Source organism: Procambarus clarkii, chromosome 4, assembly GCF_040958095.1.
Source record: "Procambarus clarkii isolate CNS0578487 chromosome 4, FALCON_Pclarkii_2.0, whole genome shotgun sequence".
NCBI classification, from domain to species: domain Eukaryota; kingdom Metazoa; phylum Arthropoda; class Malacostraca; order Decapoda; family Cambaridae; genus Procambarus; species Procambarus clarkii.
In genome coordinates, this window is record NC_091153.1 from 4,048,096 (window position 1) to 4,062,345 (window position 14,250).

General features: G+C 50.8%; 1 protein-coding gene across 5 annotated transcripts in view; it reads left to right on the forward strand.

Moving 5' to 3' along the window:
- LOC123751720 (calponin-3) overlaps positions 1-14,250 on the forward strand; it is a 141,329-nt gene that overhangs the window by 72,522 nt on the left and 54,557 nt on the right. The gene's annotated exons all lie outside the window — the stretch shown is intronic.

A 14,250-nucleotide genomic window follows, 5' to 3' on the forward strand; every position in this document is an offset into this window, starting at 1 on the left:
TAATCCCACAATTGTGGTGGATCATCTTTGTTGGCGTGTCTTGATCTCTCTCTGTCGACAGAGACCAGCCACCTTGTCATTGTTTGACAGTAAGGTGGCACCAAGCTATCTCAGTGTCCTGAGCTTAGCGTCCTAGGTCCAAAATAAACAATGTGCAAGTTGAGAATTGAGGACAGACGTATTCAGATCCAGATTAAGAGAGATCCAGGCCAGGTGTGGTCTAGGCCGGTCTTCCCCTTCACCCCCCAGTTGACTCACTGTATTGACTGTGGAAAGTAAGAGTGGGAGTATACTGTGGAGTGGGAGTATACTGTGGTGTACTTGAACATTAGAAATATGTTGGGGGGGAAGTCAGTCAAGCAGTGATTCAGTTTATCAGTGACTCGGCTCATGTCCATGCCTCTAAATTATATTGGTAAATGTTAGCCAAATAACGATAAATGTTAAAACTATTAATGGTATTATACACTTGCCTATGAATGAAAATAATTGTGATGCAGTTTGACTTAAAATCTTGGTACTGTTGGCCAGAAGTGAAGCCCACTCGCTGAATACTACTCGGTGAATAGTGAGGTTATGATTGTTATATTATCATTATACACGAATAAAGTAATTATGAAAAGAAGGCACCAAGTCGGGTCATTATACAGAGGTGACATGTTGAAACCGGACCCCATTTTGTCTATAAAGATAATGGACGGTGGCAGCTCGACCCCTTTTCCTTCATCCCTTCTCCTCTTCCTTCTCCTTACTCTCCATATTTCTCTTCTACCCCTTATCCTCTTCCCAAATATTTTCCCTGTAAAACCCCATTGTCTTCCCTTTCCCCCCTTAGATCTCGGCTCCTTTTGATCCATTTCCATTACCTCCATTATCTTCCATTTCTCTACTTCTCATTCTCCATTTTTACACTTATTACAACTGGATGGTGTTCCAGCGGGCGCCTGGATGGTGTTCCAGCGGGCGCCTGGATGGTGTTCCAGCGGGCGCCTGGATGGTGTTCCAGCGGGCGCCTGGATGGTGTTCCAGCGGGCGCCTGGATGGTGTTCCAGCGGGCGCCTGGATGGTGATCCAGCGGGCGCCTGGATGGTGATCCAGCGGGCGCCTGGATGGTGATCCAGCGGGCGCCTGGATGGTGTTCCAGCGGGCGCCTGGATGGTGTTCCAGCGGGCGCCTGGATGGTGTTCCAGCGGGCGCCTGGATGGTGTTCCAGCGGGCGCCTGGATGGTGTTCCAGCGGGCGCCTGGATGGTGTTCCAGCGGGCGCCTGGATGGTGTTCCAGCGGGCGCCTGGATGGTGTTCCAGCGGGCGCCTGGATGGTGTTCCAGCGGGCGCCTGGATGGTGATCCGGTACCATAAAAACCTCCACTATTGTATTCTAATGTTGTGTGGACCATTTGTCCCTGCAACACCGGAACACAATATTGGGTTACATAAGGATCCTTCAAGAAGTCTGAACATTCTTTGTCGAGTATAATAATAATAATCTTCCGAGAAGTAAAGAATACCTTAATACATTAGTGCTAAGAAATAAAGAGACGGTGGAGGTGGCGATCTTACCAACCTTTTATCTTAATACCATATCTTAAGTCCGATTACATTTTAATACAATCTTAAATACGATTGTTATAGTCAGTGTTTCTCTAGCACTTTATTTTCCTTAAGTGCACTTGGTCCTGAGTGTGTAAGTGCTTGTGTGTTCCGCTTCTTCACCAACTTTGCCTTAGGGAAGGGGGGGGGGGGAGCGTAGGCACTGCCTTCATTGACGTAACATCTGCGGTCACCTAGTTATGCTTGCGGGGTTGAGCTTTGGCTCTTTGGTCCCGCCTCTCAGATTTGTGGGGGTCTTCAAAGGGGGTCGAGCAGCTACAAGGAAAATTTTTTCTTTTTAAAGATTCCCAGAATACTCTCAATCGTATCCTGTTTGGTCAAGAAGTTTAAACTTGGCGGGAGTCGTCAGCAGCATCGCCTCTGTGTCAGTCTGTGAGTGTCCAGTGTTCCTGTCTGACTCGCTGTTTACTTGGTCAGGGTCCGCACTGGCCCGCTCTCCCTTTTTCCCCGCCTCTCCTCTTCTATAACTCCTGCTCCTGACGGGTTTGGGAATGTTGTGGTGTGATTCAGGTCGTTTATCCCCCCCCCTCTCCCCCATCCACCCCTCCACCCCTCCCCCCATCCACCCCTCTCCCCCATCCACCCCTCTCCCCCATCCACCCCTCTCCCCCATCCACCCCTCTCCCCCATCCACCCCTCTCCCCCATCCACCCCTCTCCCCCATCCACCCCCCTCCCTGCGGGTTCGCACAAGCACAAGCGAGGCTTCACTCCAGTTCAAATAAACCAGCGCAGATAAGGAGAGCCGCCGCCAGCACCTTACGAGTCACTTCGCCCAATAATGATGATTACGATTTGTAGGTTACATCTTTTTTTTGTCCTCCCTCGGGACGTATAGAAGGCGGTGGGGGGGGGGGGGGGCTGCGTTTGGGGGCCCATGGCGAAGTGGTTGTATGCACTCGATCCCATGTACTGGCCTACATATACTTGGAGCCGGTGGCCGAGCGGACAGCACGCTGGATACGTGATCCTGTGGTCCCGGGTTCGATACCGGGCGCTGGCGAGAAACGATGAGCAGTTTCTTTCGCCCTATGCCCCTGTTACCTAGCAGTAAATAGGTACCTGGGAGTTAGTCAGCTGTCACGGGCTGCTTCCTGTGTGTGTGTGTGTGTGTGTGTGTGTGTGTGTGTGTGTGTGTGTGTGTGTGTGTGTGTGTGTGTGTGTGTGTGTGTGTGTGTGTGTGTGTTGGAAAAAAAGTAGTAGAAGAAACAGGTGATTGACAGTTGAGAGGCGGGCCGAAAGAGCAGAGTTCAACCCCCGCAAGCACAACTAGAGCAATACAACTAGGTGAATACATGTTCTTGCTGGGCTCACATCTCTTGATTTCAGAGAGTCGCCTGGTCTCTGCCTGTGTTTTCCTAAGGCTTTGTAGTGTGACTTTTGAATTAGTGCAGAGTCAAAAGGTGGAGTGTAGTCCAGGTGTATGATGGGGTGTGGTGGCGGCTTTAGTGTTGCTTTCAAAGAATCTTAGTGCCATAATATTTGGGAATCGGTTCAGGAACTGAACCCCATAGTTCATTAGCTAAATGAACTAAGGGGCTCAGTTCCTGAACTGGTTATGTGCCTCTGTAGCCCTTTCCACTACGGCCTATGGGATGAGTATGGTGCATAATAAAGAAATTGAATTTGGCATTTAACTCTGCTTGCGTTAGAGGCATAGTTTGTAATGCGTGACTTTTCTTCAAATCCGTTTTAAGACTATTTGTAATTAGTGTATGCTGCTCCAGCACCGCCATTATTAAAATGAGATAAGCCGTCAGGGTAGATTGGATCTAAATAATTTATGCCTTCACTGATGTCCTCAAGATATTATGCCTCATTTCTTGTGGTATCATGTTGGACTTTTTCGTTGTGGTCTCGTTTATAACAATCTCACAAGGTTCATCCTCCCAGGGAGGTAAGTTCTCTACAGGCATGAGCTCACGGGCTTGCTCAAGCAGGTCAAGTTCTTCAAGGTGATCAGTGATGCAAAATTTTACTTCTCCTCTTTCCTTCTGTAATTAGCATACTACACACTTTTCTTGTCGATATCATTTTAGTGGGGATTTTGATTATCTGCAGTTGTGGAGAGGATGTGTGTATTTTGCACGCCACAGTATCACTTGACACTTTCCAAGGAATAGTTAACTCTTCCTCACTTGGTAAACATCAGAGAAAAAATAAACGAGCCGATCTTTGAGACGCCGAACCCTGAAGACTTGCCTCTTTATGTAAACAAAAAAAACGGCTTATGGGTTTTTTTTTTTTCACTGACTGGCCGCTCCAGACACCTCTAAACCATGATTGTCTTCTCAAACTGTGTAACGTTCGTTATCTCTACCAAGGGAGACAAGACGACTCCTTCCTGCCCCGAGGGAGATCACCCCTTTCCCACCCAAGATGATTAAAGAACAACCCTTGCTTCCACAAGAAGCTAAGTACAATGTCAAACTGATGCTTTGGTCAGAGAGCGCTCCCTCTCTCAGATTATTTACGTTGATGGCTTCTTGCACCTGTCCTGTGGTGCAGCTGGAAGTGTAGTTCTTGGTGAAGTCCCTGGCACCGGTGCCCATCACTCGCGGCCCCCCTGGCACCGGTGCCCATCACTCGCGCCCCCCCTGGCACCGGTGCCCATCACTCCCAGCCCCCCTGGCACCGGTTCACATCACTCGCGGCCCCCCTGGCACCGGTTCACATCACTCGCGGCCCCCCTGGCACCGGTGCCCATCACTCGGGGCCCTCCCGTGGCACCGGTGCCCACCACTCGCGGACCCCCTGGCACCGGTGCCCACCACTCGCGGCCCCGCCTGGCACCGGTGCCCACCACTACTCCCCTGACACTGGCACCGGTGCCCATCACTCGCGGCCCCCCTGGCACCGGTGCCCATCACTCGCGGCCCCCCTGGCACCGGTGCCCATCACTCCTGGCCCCCCTGGCACCGGTGCCCATCACTCGCGGCCCCCCTGGCACCGGTGCCCATCACTCGCGGCCCCCCTAGCACCGGTGCCCATCACTCCCGGCCCCCGTGGCACCGGTGCCCATCACTCGCGGCCCCCCTGGCACCGGTGTCCACCACTCGCGGCCCCCCCTGGCACCTGTGCCCACCACTCGCGGGCCCCCTGGCACCGGTGCCCACCACTCGCGGCCCCCCCTGGCACCGGTGCCCACCACTACTCCCCTGACACTGGTGCCCCCCCCCCCTGGCATCGGGGTAACCAGTATTAAGCCATAATGACCAGCGGATCACTGCTATATATAGCGGTCTCTTGACACAGCTCGCAACCCACCGCCCTCCGGACCAAAACAATGCCATATTTGGCCAACTGACTTGTCATTCCTTATTGTTTACATTAGTCATCCATGTTAAGTTATTTATCTAGAATATAATGAGATCTTAAGTCTGAAAACACCGTTCATGTATGAGTTCTTAAACGTGCTGCACTTATAGATAGTTTTAAGTAATTATTCCTTATTTTAGCTTGTGTTAAACTGTTCGCTAAATGGCATCCATAATACATGATGTATTTTATGTTCAAATATACATTTCTAACACAATAAAAACATAGTCATAAGTCTCAGCGATAAGGGATCAGGTTCCAGACAAGACGGCGCCGGAATGTTTACACCCAGCAGTCGTCGGTTCCCAAACTCTTGTGTTGTCACCGAAAGTAAGAAACATCATGACAGCGTCTTGTGATCTTCCTTGTGTAAGATGCTTTCACTACGAGTCGTCTTGAGGTTATCTTAAGATGATTTCGGGGCTTTTTAGTGTCCCCGCGGCCCGGTCCTCGACCAGGCCTCCACCCCAAAGAAGCAGCCCGTGACAGTTGACTAACACCCAGGTACCTATTTTACTGCTAGGTAACAGGGGCATAGGGTGAAAGAAACTCTGCCCATTGTTTCTCGCTGGCGCCTGGGATCGAACCCAGGACCACAGGATCACAAGTCCAGCGTGCTGTCCGCTCGGCCGATCGGCTCCCGTCTTGAGGATAATGATGGTATGACAAGGAGGCGAGTGTGTTGAGTGTGACTTGGCCACCCCCTCGCTTGGCCACCCCCTCGCTTGGCCACCACCTCGCTTGGCCACCACCTCGCTTGGCCACCACCTCGCTTGGCCACCACGTCGCTTGGCCACCACCTCGCTTGGCCACCACCTCGCTTGGCCACCCCCTCGCTTGGCCACCACCTCGCTTGGCCACCACCTCGCTTGGCCACCACCTCGCTTGGCCACCCCCTCGCTTGGCCACCCCCTCGCTTGGCCACCCCCTCGCTTGGCCACCCCCTCGCTTGGCCACCCCCTCGCTTGGCCACCACCTCGCTTGGCCACCACCTCGCTTGGCCACCACCTCGCTTGGCCACCACCTCGCTTGGCCACCACCTCGCTTGGCCACCACGTCGCTTGGCCACCACGTCGCTTGGCCACCCCCTCACTTGGCCACCACCTCGCTTGGCCACCACCTCGCTTGGCCACCACCTCGCTTGGCCACCACCTCGCTTGGCCACCACCTCGCTTGGCCACCACGTCGCTTGGCCACCACGTCGCTTGGCCACCCCCTCACTTGGCCACCACCTCGCTTGGCCACCACCTCGCTTGGCCACCACCTCGCTTGGCCACCCCCTCGCTTGGCCACCACCTCGCTTGGCCACCACCTCGCTTGGCCACCACCTCGCTTGGCCACCCCCTCGCTTGGCCACCACCTCGCTTGGCCACCCCCTCGCTTGGCCACCACCTCGCTTGGCCACCACCTCGCTTGGCCACCCCCTCGCTTGGCCACCACCTCGCTTGGCCACCACGTCGCTTGGCCACCACGTCGCTTGGCCACCACGTCGCTTGGCCACCACGTCGCTTGGCCATTACGTCGCTTGGCCACCACGTCGCTTGGCCATTACGTCGCTTGGCCACCACGTCGCTTGGCCACCACGTCGCTTGGCCACCACGTCGCTTGGCCACCACGTCGCTTGGCCACCACCTCACTTGGCCACCACCTCGCTTGGCCACCCCCTCGCTTGGCCACCCCCTCGCTTGGCCACCACGTCGCTTGGCCACCACGTCGCTTGGCCACCACGTCGCTTGGCCACCACCTCGCTTGGCCACCACGTCGCTTGGCCACCACGTCGCTTGGCCACCACGTCGCTTGGCCACCACGTCGCTTGGCCACCACGTCGCTTGGCCACCACGTCGCTTGGCCACCACGTCGCTTGGCCACCACGTCGCTTGGCCACCACCTCGCTTGGCCACCACGTCGCTTGGCCACCACGTCGCTTGGCCACCACCTCGCTTGGCCACCACGTCGCTTGGCCACCACCTCGCTTGGCCACCACGTCGCTTGGCCACCACCTCGCTTGGCCACCACGTCGCTTGGCCACCACCTCGCTTGGCCACCCCCTCACAGTCCTGCTTGACGGGCCGTGGTGTTGCCCTCACGCTTGGCCCACATGTTTGTTTTATTATTTTTTGTATAATTTTGCCCCGAGGAGCGAGTTTATTGGGCAGCGCCACTCATCCTGTGAGTGGACACACCGCCATAGTGACAGTATTGGGCAGCGCCACTCATCCTGTGAGGGGACACACCGCCATAGTGACAGTATTGCTCAGCGCCACTCATCCTGTGAGTGGACACACCGCCATAGTGACAGTATTGCTCAGCGCCACTCATCCTGTGAGTGGACACACCGCCATAGTGACAGTATTGGGCAGCGCCACTCATCCTGTGAGGGGACACACCGCCATAGTGACAGTATTGCTCAGCGCCACTCATCCTGTGAGTGGACACACCGCCATAGCAGCATGTACAACACTCCCCAATAGGAAGAAACCCCGCTGGGTTGTTCATCCTGTCACTTGTTCCCAGACACAACTGGGACTTGCTTAACTGTCTTAGGTAAACAGCTTATCAAACAAGATTAACATTGTTAATCTTAAAATCTTAGGTTATCTTACATGTCTATACTGTTATTTTAGTATTTAAATCAACGTGAACCTTAGCTTTCAGAGCATTAGCTCTAACAATAATCAAAGTAACATTAAACTAAGTCTATAGTTTGTTGACCTTCATAAGGTCCTTGACTCGTGATAACTTTCTCAAACTATATTACACCAGAGGCGGAGTGCTGAACTCTACAAGTTCTTCATCCGCGCCCAGTTATACCCACTAATGACCAACCAAATACCATTCAACACCTTATTTAAACCTTAAACCAATACTGTTTACTAATGTCACATACGAAACGCTATTCGTGTTAGTGGCTTTCCAGGAATGTAAAAACATTAATGATATGTACTCTCATAAGCCCAATGTACCTTCTTGTATATATTAATAAATGAAAACTCACACCCCAGAAGTGACTCGAACCCATACTCCCAGGAGCAACGCAACTGGTAACTACAGGGCGCCTTAATCCACTTGACCATCACGGCCGTCAAAAGGAAGTGATAGCCGAGGCTATTTGAGCCACTTCCCCGACGGCAACTCGGATGGTAATCTTGGGCATAGCATTTCACCAAATCACCTCATTCTTTGGGGCACACGTGAGGAACACAAATGCGAACAAGCCTGAATGGTCTCCAGGACTATATGCGAATATAGTCCTATATTCATAGGACTATGAATAACAAGCCTGAATGGTCCCCAGGACTATATGCGAATATAGTCCTATATTCGCATATAGTCCTGGGGACCATTCAGGCTTGTTCGCATTTGTGTTCCTCACGTGTGCCCCAAAGAATGAGGTGATTTGGTGAAATGCTATGCCCAAGATTACCATCCGAGTTGCCGTCGGGGAAGTGGCTCAAATAGCCTCGGCTATCACTTCCTTTTGACGGCCGTGATGGTCAAGTGGATTAAGGCGCCCTGTAGTTACCAGTTGCGTTGCTCCTGGGAGTATGGGTTCGAGTCACTTCTGGGGTGTGAGTTTTCATTCGCATATAGTCCTGGGGACCATTCAGGCTTGTTCGCATATTAATAAATATACAGTCAGTACTGAATTAAACTCTACGTGTGGTGTATTACTAATGATCTTGCCGCTGGCTAAACATATTATTTGGAAATAAGTCTTCCATACAAATAGATCTAATAATAATGCCCAAATTGAGGGCACAAAATAAATCCGCATTCATACATAGATAATTGTGTATTCATACTATCTATGAATTATTATATTATGATTATAATATATATTATAATATATAATACTATATAATATATAATTATATAATATATATTATATTATACATATGAATTATATTATCTATAATTCATATTCTCTGAATTATTACACATGGCTAACAAATTGAACTTTGTCATATACATAATATGACAAGTATCAGAAACTGTAGCATACTCTCTCAAATCCCGTGCGTCGCTCTGCCACTAATAACACGACATATTTTCACTCTTATGTACCCCGCGTTGTGGGACTTCTGACCATCACCGAGTCTGCCACAAACACAAGTCTTGATACTCGGCACCTTCGTATTGCAGTGGTTCCCCACCTTGCTGCCTGCAATGCACAGTGCGTGTGTGTGTGTGTATCGGGAGACAGCAGATGAATACGGGTTGCATGGTCCACCCCGCAGGAAAAAGAGGAATGGCTGGCAGGACACGACGTAGATCAAAGACGCCACAAAGACGCCACAAAGACGCCACAAAGACGCCACAAAGACGCCACAAAGACGCCACAAAGACGCCACAAAGACGCCACAAAGACGCCACAAAGACGCCACAAAGACGCCACAAAGACGCCACAAAGACGCCACAAAGACGCCACAAAGACGCCACAAAGACGCCACAAAGACGCCACAAAGACGCCACAAAGACGCCACAAAGACGCCACAAAGACGCCACAAAGACGCCACAAAGACGCCACAAAGACGCCACAAAGACGCCACAAAGACGCCACAAAGACGCCACAAAGACGCCACAAAGACGCCACAAAGACGCCACAAAGACGCCACAAAGACGCCACAAAGACGCCACAAAGACGCCACAAAGACGCCACAAAGACGCCACAAAGACGCCACAAAGACGCCACAAAGACGCCACAAAGACGCCACAAAGACGCCACAAAGACGCCACAAAGACGCCACAAAGACGCCACAAAGACGCCACAAAGACGCCACAAAGACGCCACAAAGACGCCACAAAGACGCCACAAAGACGCCACAAAGACGCCACAAAGACGCCACAAAGACGCCACAAAGACGCCACAAAGACGCCACAAAGACGCCACAAAGACGCCACAAAGACGCCACAAAGACGCCACAAAGACGCCACAAAGACGCCACAAAGACGCCACAAAGACGCCACAAAGACGCCACAAAGACGCCACAAAGACGCCACAAAGACGCCACAAAGACGCCACAAAGACGCCACAAAGACGCCACAAAGACATCACAAAGAGCAGCCTTAACACTGCCCTGTGTCCAGCAAGCAGTGTGGTGTGTTATATTTTGTAATTCTGAAATCCCCCTCTGAATACCCTGATGGGATTACACTTCGCCCTTTGGAAGTAAGACAGGTAGTTGGTGAGGGGATTACACTCGTATATCCACCTTGTTAGGCACCTACATTACTCTCTCTCTCCACTGGTCAAGCAGGTGCCAGCCACAAGGAACTACATCATCAGTGTAACTCTGGCACTGTCAGATCTGAGACCTTAGTCCGTGGGGGAAAAAGTGGCGGGAACTTCCTTGGGAATTTGAGTTCCCGGCTCGCCATAAATTTCGGGAGGGAGCCTACAGCGGCCAGTGTGTGTGTGTGTGTGTGTCTGTCTAGATCCAAGCGAGGATCTAATGGGAAATGCCCATTAGATCCTCATTTTCAGAAGTTTTTCATCAATTCAAGCAGGGGTTATGCATCTTCTTAAATGTAACACTTGAATTACACCATTAACCCTTCTCGCTTCTTGCAGGTCGGAGTTCAGTACCCGACCGTCCAAGTGGTTTGGCACCATTCCTTTCCTTTCGTCCTATCCTAAATCCTTATCCTTACATCCCTTCCAAGTGCTGTATAGTCGTAATGACATAGTTCTTTCACCTGATTATTACCTTAACACCCTCACACACACCCTACTACCAAAAGTAATACAAAATATAATGGTTCTTCCCGGTTAGTGCTTTCTTTTTTATGATTACTCTTGATGGTATTAAGAGAACCCGAGCAGCAGAATGCACGCCCATCTCACGCCCTCGAGTCATTCTCTATTAACCTTGTGATGCGTCTTGTCAGGAACCATGAAGGTGACTTCAACCATACGACCTTCTTCGCCTTCCTTCCCCACTAGCCGTCTTAATAACTGCCTGATCCACAGCCTCCAGTAACACAGAAATTGGCTTCATCACACGCCAATTTCCTATGAGCTTTTCCAAGGACTTTGCTGCAGACACATGTTTGCCCGCTACGCATAGTAGTCTTGGCTTGGTGTGGGACTCGAGGCATGTCGAGCTCTGGAGGGTTATGAAGGCCACCACAAGACCTTACTGACCAACCAGCAAGTGTAAGTTAATCCAGCACTTGGGTAAAATCTGTTGACCAGACAACACACTAGAAGGTGAAGGGACGACGACGTTTCGGTCCGTCCTGGACCATTCTCAAGTAACAATCGACTTGAGAATGGTCCAGGACGGAGCGAAACGTCGTCGTCCCTTCACCTTCTAGTGTGTGGTCTGGTCAACATTCTTCAGCCACGTTATTGTGATTCATCGCCTGCATATGAATAACATCTGTCTATATACTCAGAAGTTGGTTACACCCCGCGGTGTTTACTTCGTGTATCAGGTTGACTAATGTTTATAGAATTCCGTTATCATTATCCCTCTCTCTCCCCCCTCTTGTTTACGCTCACTGGCACCACCAGAACTCGAGTAGCACTCACCTGGCACAGTGACATGTGGCACGGGGCTCAGCAGCGAAACTTGCAGCCTTCAGGCGTCACATTTATTTACATATTTTTTCATGCGAAGAAAAATTTCCTTCCACTCCGTCACGTAAAGTTTTCAGGCCCGCAGATGTGAGCGTGTTTATAAGAGATGCCCGCCTCGCCACCGGGAGGGGGCTGCCCGCCTCGCCACCGGGAGGGGGCTGCCCGCCTCGCCACCGGGAGGGGGCTGCCCGCCTCGCCACCGGGAGGGGGCTGCCCGCCTCGCCACCGGGAGGGGGCTGCCCGCCTCGCCACCGGGAGGGGGCTGCCCGCCTCGCCACCGGGAGGGGGCTGCCCGCCTCGCCACCGGTGCTGCAACTATTTCTCCCCTACAAAAGCTGCCACCATGCCAGCAGAAGCATTTGAAACTATAATTGTAGTGTGTGTATAAATTAATATGCTGGTCTGACTAGAGCAAGGTGTAGCGTCAGCGTCGTTGCTTGCGTTTTATACTAGAAATGTGTAGTTATGGAAGCCAACATGATGTTGTCTATACTAGTACTAGGAAGGTGTGGGTTTGAGACGAGAACACACCTGGAACACACCTGGAGAGGGTTTTGCGAGATCTTCTACTCTCAGAGTCTGGCCTCAGCTCGATTTGTGATAACTTGGACCAACAGGCTGTTGCTTAGAGTTGCCTGCAGGCCCACATATCCACTACAGCCTGGTTGGTCCGGCACTTCTTGCAAGAACTTATCTAAGATCTTCTTGCAAGATCGCCGTGACGGGTCGCAAGTGGTCGTGCTCGCCTCGTCCCGCCAAGTGTGGCTCGCACAACACTGTGTTCGTGTTTGTTATTGGAACCATTACTGTACGTTGGTCTCCTGTGACACTTAAGTCTCCGGCGTCTGTCCGCTGCGGAGGAGTGTAGCGAGTAGATTATCCCAATAATATACTCGCTCCAAATGCATTGTTAATATTCCTGTCAACCTTTGGAGATGAATGAGGTGAGGCGTTGCCCGGGCACAACCCGTTCTCGCAAATTCGTAAAGTCAATATTGACTTATTAACTACGTGCATAGGCGATATACTAAACATAATAGATACCCTTAAAAAGATTCATAGAAAACACCGACCTTACCTAACCTTGTTAGTATCTTAAGATAAGCATCTCATTGCTTCGTAATTACAATTATTACTTAACCTATACCTATTATAGGTTAGGTAATAATTGTAATTACGAAGCTATAAGATGCTTATCTTAAGATACTAACAAGGTTAGGTAAGGTCGGTGTTTTCTATGAATCTTTTTTAAGGGTATCTATTATGTTAAGTATGTCACCTATGCACATATTTAATAAGTCAATATTGACTTATTAAATTTGCGAGAACGGGTTGCCCGGGCAACACGGTGAGGTGTTGCCCGAGCATATAAGCAGCAGAATAGCAAACATTAACCAGTCTACTTTCAAGTGTGGTCTAGAACAGACACTTGCGAGATACTGTACCGACGCTCAGTGAGCTCAACTCACACCAAAGTATCACCTGTGTACTTCTGTATATTCGACCAAATATATATATAGTATCTTAGTGTCTGTTTATATTTGTCACCATACTTTACGTAACAATAGAATCGTTACAAGAGTAGTGATGCAAGCTTGCTAGTTACCTGGCTGCACCCCCGGAACCCCTCCCCAGCATTCCCCTCGGAACCCCTCCCCGCCTCAGCATTCCCCGGAACCCCCTCCCCGCCTCAGCATTCCCCGGAACCCCCTCCCCTCCTCAGCATTCCCCTGGAACACCCTCCCCGCCTCAGCATTCCCCGGAACCCCCTCCCCGCCTCAGCATTCCCCGGAACCCCCCCAGCATCTCCACTAAAGTGCATACACCAGTTGAAGCCAAGCTTGAGGAGCCCGTACTGTCAACAGGAAGACAGCGGCTGTGGTCTTCAACTCTCGTGGTAGGCAACTTTCCAGAGCGAAGAGAGCTTTTACCGGCCAGCAAATAATTCCGCTTCATTTGCCGTAATTGGTGCGGCGGACGAGGCCGTAACACTCTCCGCTGAACGCTTCCAAGTGGAAACATCTCTTAAGTAAAACTGGTGTTTCTCCGCAGCAGCCTAAATGGTAGTATTATATTTTAAAGAGTTATTTTTCTGAGAACTTAATTCCGTTGAAGTCAGTACGAGGAATGTTTTGCGATGAAGTCAAGAAAGAAAAAAAAATAAGGTATAGAAAAAAATTGTTGTGAAATTTATAAGATACGCAAACCGAAAATACCAGAGTAATGAAAAGCGAGTTTAAAATGCCTTAAATTCCGCCTTACGCGGCCATCATAGCGCTTCATTCACGCGTTAGAAATTAGGCACGGGAGTGCGGTACAGGTGTCGCTGGTTCGAGGCTCAGGGCCATGCCAGAGTGCGCGCGCCCACAACCCTGGCAAGTGGGGCTCAACGTGGTGTCAAGAGCCTGGCAGGAGGTCAAGCTACGGCTCTGGTAACTGGCGGCTCCACCAAGACGACCATCACCTCCATAACGAAGCGTGTCCGTGAGACTGGAGACGTCGTGTGGTGCTCCTTGACAACCTGGGAGGAAATATATTTAAAATTTACATTCGGGTGCGTCTTGCAAGTTCCTTCTTGCCAAGGAAATGTATATGAAATTGAAATGGAATGTTTTGGTTTAAAATTAGTGTTGGTTGTGCCCGGGAAGGAGAGGTTTGAGCTTTAAAATACTTAAGGGCTCCGGAGCGAGCTTCAAGCGTTGCCGTATAAGTCAAACGGCGTCATTTTATGAGTTTGCT